Raw genomic sequence first — 12,793 nt, 5'->3', positions numbered from 1 at the left:
CCCTGTTATTGTACTGGTTCCTGGTTTTTTCCTTCTGGTCTCCTGACTTTTCTGTAGCACTTTCTTTTCCCAGCATCTCTTTTTCTCCCCCCCTCCCCCTTTTCTGCACTTGTGGTTTTTTCTGTGCAAACCAGGGCCCACATTTCATTTACATCTTGCCTGGCACGCCTGCTGATGTTTGTGCACAGTGCCCTAGGCCGTGGTTTGCATGTGTTGATGTGCTCCCATTTAGTCTCTCCTTTTATTTCTTTGGAGAAAAAAAAAGATATAGCTTTCCCTAGTGGTGCCTTCATATTAAAAAAAATCCCCCACACTTTAAAGTCTTCTCTAATGCCCTTTCTCTCCCCTTGATCAGGCACTGGGCACTGCAAAGGGACACACAGGGACCACAGTCCCAGTGCCTGGCAGTGCGGCACCACTGCCCCTTCCTGTCCCAAGTAGATCCAGCGCTGGAGGAAGAGCCCAAGATCTCAAACACCTCCAGACAGGTCTGGAGGTCTGGCCTGACAACACATTCCATCCTCTCCTGCAGCACCTTCTCCCCCTGCCCAGCACCAAGGAGGTCTCGGGCTGCCGGCAGACTCAGGAAGCCTTCAGTTATGCTTCCATCATGGCTCCAGCCCTGGAAGAAATGTATTTATTTATCAATAAAAAATGAGACTGTGATCTCATGTCAGGGATGAAGCAGGTCCTGACAAGTCATGCCAAACAGTTCCTGTTACTGCAGGGACCAGAATAGCAACATGCACGCCGGGGCTCTGCTAGCGGGATGGATTATCTTCAGGAAGACACTTTGGGAACGTACCCTGGGAAGAGCAGGATAATTTTGGTTTCAAAAAGCTCCTTCTGCATTAAGATCCAGGGGGAGAGTGAAGAGGAAGGTGGGCAAAGTGTGCCGTGCACAGTTCTTCCAGCACCCTTGTGTTGGGTTTGCATGGGAAGGTTTTGGTAGCTGGGGGGGGTGGGGGGGGCGGTCTACAGGGGTGGCTTCTGTGAGAAGCTGCTAGAAGCTTCCCCTGTGTCTGATAGAGCCAAAGCCAGCCGGCTCCAAGATGGACCCACCACTGGCCAAGGCCAAGCCCATCAGCGCCTCCATGATAACATATTTAAAAAGGAAAAAAACAGTTAGAGAGGGAGCTTTTGCAGCCGGAAAGAGGAGTGAGAAGATGTAAGAAACTCTGCAGACACCAAGGCCAGTGCAGAAGGAGGGGCAGGAGGTGCTCCAGGCAGCGGAGCAGAGATCCCCCTGCAGCCCGTGGTGAAGACCGTGGTAGAGCAGGCTGTCCCCCTGCAGCCCATGGAGGAAGGATGAGGGGATGTAGAGATTCCACCTGTAGCCCATGGAGGACCCCACGCCCGAGCAGGTGGAGGCACCTGAAGGAGGCTGCGGCCCTGTGGGAAGCCTGTGCTAGAGCAAGCTCCTGGCAGGACCTGTGGACCCGTGGAGAGGGGAGCCCACGCCAGGGCAGGTTTGCTGGCAGGACTTGTGACCCCGTGGGGGACCCACGCTGGAGCAGTCTGATCCCGAAGGTCTGCACCCCATGGAAGAGACCATGCCGGAGCAGTTGGTGAAGGACTGTAGCCGGTGGGAGAGACTCACGTTGGAGAAGTTGGTGAAGGACTGTCTCCCGTGAGAGGGACTCCATGCTGGAGCATGGGAACGATGAGAGGAGTCCTCCCCCTGAGGAGGAAGAAGCGGCAGAAACGACGTGTGATGAACTGACCCTAACCCCCATTCCCCATCCCCCTGTGCTGCTGAGTGGGGGTGGAGGTTGAAGCCAGGAGTGAAGTTGAGCCCGGGAAGATGGGAGGGGTGGGGGCAGGTGTTTTAAGATTTGATTGTATTTCTCATTCCTCTACTCTGTTTCCTTTAGTAATACATTAGATGAATTTCCTCTATAAGTTCAGTCTGGTTTGCTTGTGACGATAATTAGTGAGTGATCTCTCCCTGTCCTTATCTCGACCCACAAGCGTTTTGTTATACTTTTTCTCCCCTGTTTAGTAAACCAGGGGAGTGATGGAGCGGCTCTGGTGGGCACCTGGCCCCCCGCTGGGGTCAATCCACCACACTGTTGCATATGAAAAGCGTGCAGTCCAAGAAAGTAGTTTTCTAGCACTGAAGTCAGTGGGTTGTTGTCAGTTTCCAGGCTGCACTCTTGACTCCCGAGTTTCATGCTGAGCAGAACTGGTTAGAGTTTGTCCATGAAATAGATTCCTCAGAGCAAGCACATTGACCAAAACCAGGAACAGTTTAGAGGAAAGTGAATTTGACAAGTTTTGCCAGGAGAAAAGGGGGAAAAAATGGCAGCAGATGATCAAGAGGTGACAAGGCTTTCTTATTAGCCAGAGGTGAAAGGATGATCTTATGTTCTGTGGATTACTTGTAGGTTATGTTGGAAATCAGAAGAAATCTGTTTGTATCTTTAGCTCTGCTATCCCATCCCCATGAAACCCTCGGACGGTCACTTTCTCTCCTTACCTCTGGAATGGTAAATCAGGGCTGTAGACCCCCCAGCTCCAGTGGCCCTTCAGTTTGTGGCAGATCCAGAGCAGAGAAAGAAGAAGGCGAGCAGCTCACTCGCAGGAAGGGACTCCAGTGGCGGCAGGAAGACAGCCAGTCTTTGTGTGTCGGGCGTTGTGCTTCAGGCTGTTTGCCCATGTGCTGTAGATTGCAAAGGACCTGCGAGAGACAGGGAATAGCCATGAGGCTGAATTTGGGGCAGGACTAGGGGCAGGAGTTACTGCCACTTCCCAGCCTTGCACCGGTACCCGGCACAAGGCTGCCTGTCCATTCAGTGACACTTGGGGCCAAGGTGGCCCTGGATGCTGAGGCAGGGGTGAGACAAGTGTCATGAGATGCTCCTGGTGGCAAAACCTGACGCAGAACTCAGAGCAGTCGTTCCCAAGCTGTCATGCCTTACAGCTTGCTGCTGCTGCTGCTCTAGACCTGGGAAAGGCCAAATATGCATCCAACAGCTGGTCTGTCTCACCCCTATCATCAGTCTACCAAAAGTTACCATGTCACCTTCTGCCATGCAAAGTGGTGCTGTGGCCGCATAGCACCTTTGAAACACCTGACACCAGCCAGCCCACAATTCCTGCAGACACCTCCCAACCAAAACAAGGCAGGGGCAGCAGTCTTCCCCCCGAGTGAGTTCCTTTTGTGTGAGTCACTAGCAAGCTCTTTTGCTGCTCCTTCAGAACATACCTTTCTGCAAAGGTTTTTGACGACCAAACTCCAGGCAGGCACTGCTCTCTAGAAGCACCAAATCTCTCACGGTAATTGTTTCTTCTCCATGAGGCCACCAGACTTGAGGTCCCCCAAGATTTAGGCCCTCTTTCCCATCCCAGTGACTGGTTTGAATTAACTTCCTCTATTGTTTTCGTCGGTTTGTTTGGGTTTCTTTAAGGTCCAAGTCTCCCTGCAGTGCTTCTCCCACACTGCCTCCTGCTCTCACTCATTTAGTCGTTCCCACTCTCGTTCCCACTCGCGATCGCCACCATATCCAAGAAGAGGCGAAGGGAAGAGTCGTAACAATCGTTGCAGGTCAAGGTCAGAGGGTTATCACCGTTCAAGGGCAAGGGCACCCCCATACAGAAGATACCGTTCACGCTCAAGGTCTCCAGTACTTAGAGAACAGTCTTCCACTAAATGGACTATACCTCAAGGGGAAGAAGAAAGGCAGCATTTTAGCAGATACAGAGAAATTCCACCTGAATTCATTTATGTTCTTAATTCATCTTCATATCATCTCTATCAAAAATTTCTGAACTTGTCCATGCTCTTTAAGTTGGAAAAAAGCACGCAGCATCCATTAGCTTCTCTCAGTGTTTAGCTATAGTCTCTAACATTTTCAGAGCAGAGCTATGCTGTAAAACAGTAAAACAGTCCAATGAAATGGAAGCACCGACTGCAAATGTGACATTCATGTAACTCAGTTGGGCTAATAGTGGGATGTTCAGATAAGCGTACTGTGCTGACTGGCAGAGCAGATGAGAAACTGCCTTACTGTAACTCAAGTCTTAAAGTAATTAAAAGAAAAAATCCCCACAACATTTTAAAAGATTTAAAAGACCTTACTTGCTGCCCTGATATTGCTCATTTATATCACTTATCAGTATTTGCTTAAAGCTTGCGGCTGGAGAATGAAACGTTCTCGCTAACCCTGATTTTAAGGCTGCAGTGTAATATTATACAATTAAGGTGTTAAAAAAAGTTCATTCGGCTAATTTTCTGCACTTTCTGTTCTTTCTCCGACATACGTGCTAAGGCTGTACAGACTGATGTGCGTCTGGGAGAGCTGAGGGAGGATCAGCAGCAGGCAGTTAGCCCTAAATGCAATGGAACAATACAGTCTCTCTCACTATTGCCACGCACAAACTACTTGAAATCTCACATCTACACCCCCTCAACTCCCAAATGTCCCCCATACAATTTGTTCCTCCATTTTCCTCGGATGGGCCTGAAGGAGAGGGAAAATAAAACGTTAATTCAGTCTCAGTAACTGAGATGATTTTCTTTCACTTGAGTGTGCAAAATCATTTGGAAGGCAGTAAAAAAGTCTTCCAAATCTTTCTTCTCATGCCACAGGCTTGTTTTGCACAGAACTGCATAAGCAGCGGTGGTTCCCATGGCCCTCTCCTCCTGGAGATAACAGGAATGGAAACCAAAGCTCTCACCCTGCCTGAGCAACAGTGATATGCAAAAGAACAAATGGCAACCAAGCAGCCACCTGGAGCAAAACCAGATGGAAGAGGCTTGCTTTGAAGCCGACATCAGGAGCTTCCCTACCTCGCAGCTCAGTCCACGGGCCACGTGCTCAGTAGGGACGTACCCTCCAGATGACTGGGTTCTCTGTGGGTCACTTTGAGACTTCTCAAATCAACAAGGAACTCTTTCCTTGCCAATTACAAATCTCTCTTACACCAAGGTATGTGTGAGCAGAACAGCAGGGACAGAACGCTTTGTCCTAAGTTTCTGAAATTCTTGCTGCACAGGGTAGAAACTCCTCATGTGGCTCAGGTCAGGCTGGGTTGAGCACTGGAAACCCCAGAGCTTGGGCAGCACCGTGTCTACTAGGAAGCAGGTGAAATCATGCAGAGGGGAACCCCACGACTATGCTGAGGTGGCTTCTTGGTACCAAGGCACTCGTGTGACTTTTTTACTCCACGGCAATGGAAACACAGCCTCTGATTTTTCAAAAAGGAATGAATAAGGGAAACTAATTAGCCTAGAAGAATTTTAAAACAGAATATATAACTTGGCAACACTTGAGTCAGGCCGCACAAACTCAGGCTTCGCCTGTCTCTTGCTCCAGTACGAAAGAAAACAATTAGTAAAAGAGTTGGAATGTAGAAACAGGATAAGAGAAGCTGTAAATTAGGGAACAGTCCTTGGGTATGAACTAGAAAAAAGACACAAAGTTTGAGGAAACCTGATAAAGGGGGCCCAATATTGTGGGTAATTATCTTAGATTAATAGTTGCATTGACGTGTAAGTTTGGATGTCCTTTATTGCCGTGTTAAAAGACTAACTAAAAATCTGAATGATGCAGCCCCTGAAGTAGAATTGTTGGTAAATGTGGGAACCAGAATATTGCCTTTTACAACCTGAAAAATAGTGTAAACCAATAATTCTTTTTGAATGTTTATGGTATAAACAGAGATTGTGAATGCAATCTGGGACAGCCATAGAGTGTGCTAAGTGTAAAGTGTGGACCCCTTGGGAAAAGAAGGAGCGTGCTACCGAAATAGTAAAGATTGTTCGTGGTTGGCAAGATAGACATTTAAACGAATAAAATGAGAAGCGATCAGAGCGGATGAATCTTGAAGAAGAGTCCATTAGGATGCATACCGAGACACTGGCAAGAAATAGAAGGTTCACCGGGAGGTGTCACAGATAAGAGAACTCTGATAAAATATTATCATCACTGGTGACCGATGTATAAATAGGATTATCAGGAAAAATGGCCCAAGAATAAGAATTTGGAATAAAAGGACAATGTGACAACTGATGTTGTTTTGTAGAAGGGAGAAGAAATGGGATGAGGTACCTTATGTTGATTTGGTTTTTTTCACCTTGCAAAATCATCCCTGAGTGGCTGAAGGACTGTGGGTTTACCCTGCAAGACCCCCTGGCATCAGCATTAGAAAAGCAGGAAAAGGCAGCAGGAGGCTGTGAAGGTGTTGCTCTGCTTGTAGTACGGGGCAACGGGGTTTGAAGTGCGGGCGTGATGAGGAGGAGGAGGATTTGGAATTACTGAGAGATGTTGGAGATTGCATGGCTGGGTTTTGATAACAGGGAGCAAGAGAAGGAAATTAGAGAAGAGCAAGGAGAAAACGAACGAGAGCGCAGACAGGCATGGAGAGACAGGGAAAGAGAGGGTAACCTGAAAGCTGCACTGCAGGGAGCGTCAGCAAACAGCCACTTCAGGGGAGGACGGCAATCCTATGGGGGGAGAGGCAAGGCCCCTCCAGCACAAAAAACCAGCAATACCTTAGGAGATCATCAGTGTGCCTATTGGAAAGAACTGGGACATTGGAAAGAGTAAGGACCGTTTTAGGGGTCCTATTCCTGTCAGTGCAGAGGTTCTGGAGGAGGCACCATACAATCAAGAAGCAGCTCCCTTTCCACGTCAGTTCCCCTTAACTAAGTCCTGAAGGGGACCGGGGGAAACCTCCCCAGCAGAACCCCTGGCTACAGTAGAGCTGGGAAAAAGGAAAATAGATTTTCTTGTAGATACTGGGGTGACTTATTCTGTTAAATACTTGTCAAAGAGAATTGAGCGATGATACAGTAAACCTTGTGAGTGCCACAGGGAAAGCGGAACAGCGTGCCTTTTCCCATCCTTTAAATTTTAAGCTCGGAAAACAAAGGGTAACTCACCAATTTTTATATATGCCTGAATGCCCTATACCACTCTTGGGACGGCACCTATTGAGTAAATTGGAAATGCAGATCACTTTTAAAGATGGGGAAGTTCTATTATTAATCCCTGAATCTCAAGCCATTGAGGCAAGAGTTTTGATGTTGCAGGAACAACCTAAGACTAACAAAGGAATTCCTGAGGAGGTGAAGAATGCAGCGACACCTTTGGTATGGGCTAATGAGGTCCCGGGTAGATCCAGAAGAGTGGAACCCATAAGAATTATCCTTAAACCTGGAACAAATCCGGCAAGACAAAAATAATACCCATTGAAAATAGAGGCCAAAAAGGATTAAAAAGGTTAATACTCAACTTTAGAGAATATGGGTTGCTAGTATAATGCGAATCAGAATTTAACACCCCAATCTTACTCGTTAAAAAGCCAGGGGGTGAGGAATATAGTGGTGTTGGTTACAGAGCTCATTGATTTGCATATTTTGTGACTCAGTGCACATCTCCATAATGTTAGCTCACCCACTTCCTTCCCCAGCCTCCGAGGAATTGCTTGTTATTTGTATTCGCGGCTAATTAAAACCTCTTCAAGCTCAACCCCCTGATTACGGAGTGAGGGCTGAGACCACAAGCAGAGCACAGTGGAGAATGCCACAGCCCATAGGCTGACCCCACACCACTCTGCAGACCCCACGTTTGCAGTTAGGGCATTATTTACTCTGCTACTAGCAATGTTCTCTTAAAATATATTGAAGGAGAGATTGGGAAAATGAAGTGTATGAGATTTAGCTCGCACTAGAGGATTTCAGCATCCAAGAAAGCCAGAGCGTCCAGTCCCTCAGACTTAATAGAAACCTCCTGCTTTATTAATGTTGCCTTATTTTTTTTTTTTTTTTTTCCCTTGTCCACAGGTCCTGGGCAGAAAGTCAAAGCTGTATTTGAGGAGCTTTCCTGGAGGTTTTCATTAATAACACGGCCAGGGAATCCACTGCAAATGTAAAAATAATAGATTTGAGAGCCCTAAAAGGATGGAGAGTTACTCACTGTGGAAATATTAGGGAGAAAGTAGGAGCGGGGCGTTCCCATGGCTCGGCGTTGCCTGCCTGTGAGCTTTGAAAGCTGCCCGAAGGCCAAGGAGATGCTGGGCAATGGGAGCAGGAAGGAAGGTTGCCTCTGAGCGGCACGGCAAGGCAGCTGCGGCGGCTCTGCTCAGCACTGATCTTCCACTGCTGGTGGACATGCCTAAACATAGGATCGTTTCAGGTCCTTCCCAGGCTAAAGAGAAAAAGGTTAGGTGGACAGAGAAGATCTGCTCCTTGTTCCCACCTTGGAGATGAAGGTGCAGGGTGGTGCTGACCCTCAGCAGGTCAGGAGGGACACGCAGAGATGTGGGCAGGAGAGAGGGATGCTGTTTGGTGCGAGAGAAGGACAACAGCATCCAGTTCTTGTGGGGCTGCTGAGACCACGTCCCTTGCTTCCAGCTGACTCTTGCCAACAGGACTGTAACCGTGGGATAGGGGCCGTGAAACAGAAACTATAGGATCAGGTTGAGATAATTAGTTTGCAACCAAGGTAATAGGTAGTGAAGCTCACTGACCATGGCAAGGTACAGTGCTGCTATGTCCCATGTACAGTCCCTACCAAACTGAACAATAGGTTTGGAGATGTTAATCTTATGAAGTAAGTTGCTATGGACAGGTGCACCTACAACAAGGATACTGCACATGCCTGCAAGAAGACGGTCACCCAGCGGACACGGGTGCGAGACCACTGACGACCACCAGAGACCCTTGAGGACCACCGACTCAAATCACTGAGCATGCGTGACGGGGAGGAGAATATGGAAATGGATTCTAAGAAATGATTATCATAGGACTGCCCTTTCTGAGAAAAACGATGAATATGTATGTTTTGATCCTACATACCCTGTGTGTTGGTGATCACCTGGCATGCACATTGGGTGGAGCTATCCCCCGTGCATCCAGCGCTGCAATAAAGAATGCCTGCCTTTTAACACTACATTGGTGTTACAAGGTTTATTCCCGGGTTTCGGTGACAGTTTTTGGCAACCCAGATGGGACACTGCTTTTGAACCTTGACGGATCCATGGGATCGCAGGACCTCCAGCCGGCACCGGGTAATTCTCGGGGAGAACCTCCGATCCCCGGACCGAGGAGCTCTGAGCAAGACCCCTGGGAGAGCTAAAGGCATTCTTATTTGATCTGAATATTTGCACGAGTTGAAGGCCTTATTCAAGGAGCCCCGTGGCTCTCACCACCGCGATGGGACAGGCCCGCACCGGGACAGGCCCACACCAGGAGCACGAGAGGCCTGCTCGTAAGGTGCGGGGAAAGCTGCGCAGAGTTGGGCTAGGGAGACGTCTCAGGGAAAAGTCTCTGCTAGGCGAAAGCCTGCGGAGCAGGGCCCAGAGGGGAGGGGATGCCTCCAAGGTTGGGATTTCGGGTGGCAGGAGAAATCCCTGGGATTTCCGGTGGCAGGGGAAATCCCTGAGGGAGCTCTAACACGGGTTGGGGTCCCTCTGACTAAGTGCTTGTGATAGTGCACAATCACAACCACTAAGTCCCTGGGAGATGGGCACTTTTCCGAGTAAGAAGCCAAGCCCACGAAAAACACCACTGGGATGTATTTTGGAACATTGGAAAGATCTGGGAAGAATTGATCCTTTGACTCGGGAACAGTTGATTGAATAATGTGATCACTGGTGGCCACTGTATGCTTCAGAGAGTGGGGAAAAGTGGCCGGAAAATGGGACACTGAAAAAACCACAATTTTGCAATTGATGCTGTTTTGTAAGAGGGAAGGTAAATGGAATGGAATGGCATATGCAGATCTGTTTTTCACACTGCGAAATCATCCGGAACGGCAAAGGTAATGTGGATTGGTTTCACCTAGTTCTGCGGTAATGGCATTAAAGGGGCAGGAACCTGATAAAAATTTGGAAAAGGAGGCTCAGCTTGTGATATTGGTAAACAGTGTTTTAAATGTGAATTTGAAGCAGATGATGTTGAATTCTTGGTTGCCCCTCGCAGAAGGCTAGGAAATGATCAGGGGGATCAAAATCCGGAGGGTAATAATGCTTCCGCCCCTCCTGTGGAAGGGGAGGCGGAAGGATTCAGCCCGGTTGCTGGGAGGACAAGGGGAAGAGGGGGAGGAGATGGATTAACTCCCCTCCAGGCCCCTCTTCGACAGGCGGTTGGTAATGAGGGTCCGGTAATGGTAAAAGTTCCCTTCTCAATAACTGATTTAAGAGCATGGAAAGAAACTGCGGGCACTTCTCGGGATGATCCCGAAAGGGTTGCCAAAGTAGTTGAAACAATAATCAGAACCCAAAACCCCAACTGGGAGGATTTGCAAGTAATATCGGATACTTTGTTGGAAGATACTGAAAAGAAAATGGTATTAAACACAGCCAGAAAACAAGTAGGAGGAGCTCATGCTAATGGGATTATACAAGGGACAGTGGACCAGAATCTTCCATCTACAAATCCTGAGTGGGACCCTAATCAACCGGGGCCCAGAGGGATGCTGACTAGATCTCAGAAGTGGATTTTGTTTGGCATTCGACATGCAATGCCAAAAGCAATTCATTGGTCTAAACTTTATGAAGTGAGATAGGAATTAAATGAGTCCCCTTCAGCCTTTATGGAAAGACTAAAGGTGACTGCTAGAAAATACACTAATTTGGACCCAGAGAAGAAAACAAACCAAAAAACCCACAAACAAAACCACAAGCAAACAAAAAAAAAAAACCACCACAGAAGAAGCTATACAATTGGCCTCTATATTTATGGGACAATCAGCCCTAGAAAAAACTCCAGAAACTGGGAGGGGCTGAGTCCAGAGACTTAGGTGAAATGCTTGAAGTAGCCTGGACTGTGTATAACAACAGAGAAAAAGAAAAAGAAGTCAGACAAATGCGAAGGGATGGAAAATTCTGGCAATCTTGACTGAGAATAATAAACGTGTAAAGCAAAACTCAGCCATAAATCAGCAGAGGGTGTTGGTGCGAGGGGGCGAGAAGAGAACTGGCCTTTCTTGAAACTGTTTTAATTTTTGTACATGCCCAAATGCCTGTTGCCTTTATTGGGACGAGATCTATTAAGCAAATTAGACGCACAAATAATTTTTAAAGATGGAGAAATTAGATTACTAACACCAGAATCAAAAGCCATAGAGGCGAGAGTGTTTATGTTACAGGATTCCTCCAAGGAGGAACAGAGTCCAGAAGAAGTGGTGGACAATGCAGTAACCCCTTTGGTATGGGCAAGTGAAGTTCCAGGACGATCCAAACTGGCAGAACCGGCAAAGGTGACTTTAAAACCTGGGGCCAAGCCGGTAAGACAAAACCAGTATCCTATTAAGTGGGAGGCTCGGAAGGGATTAGAGGAATTAATTACAAAATTTTTAGAATATGGGTTGTTAGTAGAATGTGAATCAGAATACAATACCCCTATATTACCAGTAAGGAAATCAGGAGGCAAGGAATATCGATTAGTTCAGGATCGAAGGGCCATAAATCAGATAGTTCAAGATATACACCCAGTAGTGGCCAATCCATACACTTTACTGACATCTTTGAAAGAGGAACATAAATGGTTTACTATACTGGATTTAAAGGATGCCTTCTTTTGCATACCTCTGGATACAAAAAGTCAAAGCATATTTGCTTTTGAATGGGAAAGTCCTGCTACCGGACGAAAAATGCAACTAACATGGACTGTACTTCCGCAAGGATTTAAGAATAGCCCCACGCTATTTGGAAATCAATTGGCAAAAGAGTTAGAAATGTGGAAGAAACAGAATCAAGGAGAAGGTACACTATTGCAGTATGTGGATGACATCCTGATAGCAGCAGAAAGCAAAGAAACATGTTTTGAAGTGACCATCAGTTTATGGAATTTCCTGGGCCAAGGAGGATACAGAGTTTCCAGAAACAAGGCCCAGATAGGGAAAGAAGCAGTGATTTATTTGGGATTTGAGATATCTCAAGGACAGAGACAATTGGGAAATGAAAGAAAAGAAGCCATTTGTCAGATCCCCGAACCTAACAGTCCAAAAGAACTGAGAGCCTTTCTGGGAATGATTGGGTGGTGTCAACTCTGGATTCTAAATTATGAACTGCATGTGAAACCCCTATATGAAGCCCTGAAGGAATCCAAAGACCAATACTTGGACACCTGAATGCCACAAATCATTTAAAGAACTCAAAAAGGCATTAATGATGGCCCCTGCATCGGGTTTACCTGATCTAACCAAACCTTTTGACCTCTTTGTGCATGAAAGGCAACATCTGGCCCTTGGAGTGCTGGTGCAACGGCTGGGATCGTGGAAGCGACCGGTGGGGTACTTCTCCAAACAACTTGACAACAAAATCCTACCGAGAAATTGGAACATGATTGCCTGCTGACCATTGAACAAGTTTATTCCAGCAGGCCGGACCTGACAGACGAACCTTTGAAGGATCCTGATCTGGAACTGTTTACGGACGGAAGCAGTTTTGTGCAAGAAGGGAGGCGAATGGCCGGGTATGCTGTTGTCACCACCGACAAGGTATTGGAGGCAGGGACACTACCTGCAAATACATCAGCGCAGAAAGCAGAATTGGTGGCGTTAAAGCAGGCTTTACGGATGGCAGAAGGGAAAAGGGTAAACATACAGACGGATTCCAAATATGCATTTGGGGTGATCCATGCTCATGGAGCCATCTGGAAAGAAAGAGGACTGTTATCAGCCCAAGGATCACCGATAAGGCATAAGGAGGAAGTTCTTCAACTCCTACAAGATGTGCAGAAACCGAAGGAAGCGGCCGTAATGCATTGCACCGCTCATCAATTTGATGAGACGGTAATCGATTGGCAGATAAAGCTGCAAAGGAGGCTGCAGGACAAGGTATC

Source organism: Grus americana, unplaced genomic scaffold (assembly GCF_028858705.1).
Source record: "Grus americana isolate bGruAme1 unplaced genomic scaffold, bGruAme1.mat scaffold_717, whole genome shotgun sequence".
NCBI lineage: Eukaryota > Metazoa > Chordata > Aves > Gruiformes > Gruidae > Grus > Grus americana.
Note: the sequence above shows the minus strand (reverse complement) of the source record.